Source organism: Tarenaya hassleriana, unplaced genomic scaffold (assembly GCF_000463585.1).
Source record: "Tarenaya hassleriana unplaced genomic scaffold, ASM46358v1 Cleome6, whole genome shotgun sequence".
Classification (NCBI taxonomy): domain Eukaryota; kingdom Viridiplantae; phylum Streptophyta; class Magnoliopsida; order Brassicales; family Cleomaceae; genus Tarenaya; species Tarenaya hassleriana.
The window spans coordinates 318,491-319,231 of NW_010968505.1; positions in this window are offsets into that span (position 1 = coordinate 318,491).

Genomic DNA, 741 nt, shown 5'->3' on the forward strand with positions numbered 1-741 from the left:
CTACCCTGCCTCACAAAGATAATCCGGCACGCTCAGCTTTGGCATGACCCGTGTTACGGACGATCGATGCCTTGACAGGCGCTCTAGTAATGGGAGGTACACACTTAGCATTACATAAACAAGGGATTTTCGAAACCGTACCTAGATCAAGCATCTACTTTCAAGCTATGCGAACCACCATTTCTCCATCTTGCCTCACCAAGATAATACGGCACACCCACCTTTGGCATGGCCCATGACACGTACGATTGAGGCCTTGACAAGTGCTTTACTTATAGAGCTTCTAGATCTAACCGATTTCTGTGCAACGATTGTTCATAATCCGAATAGACCATCCATTCGATTATGTAATCCCAATCATGGAGCTCCCACTCAATCAAGCATATCCTATATCTTGATTAAGTTACATGTATCCATTCACTATGGATCATCCATAAGAATAAATCATGTTTATTTGAGTTACAGTTGATCAGATTGAGCAACGATTGCGTAATCGGACTTCGAAAACGAAAATTTTTTTGGAATCTGGTCTTTGGACCGTCCGTTCCACTCCTGGAACGGACGGACCAGCCTTGAGAACTGTCGGAACGGACAGTCCACAAGATGAGAACGGACGGTCCACAAAGCATCACGGAACGGACGTTCCAGATGCTGGAACGGACGGTCTGACACTCAGACTGTCCGGTCCAGGTTCGCAGTCCGTGTTCTCCCGTTCGACCCAAGGATTGTCCGTTACCCTTG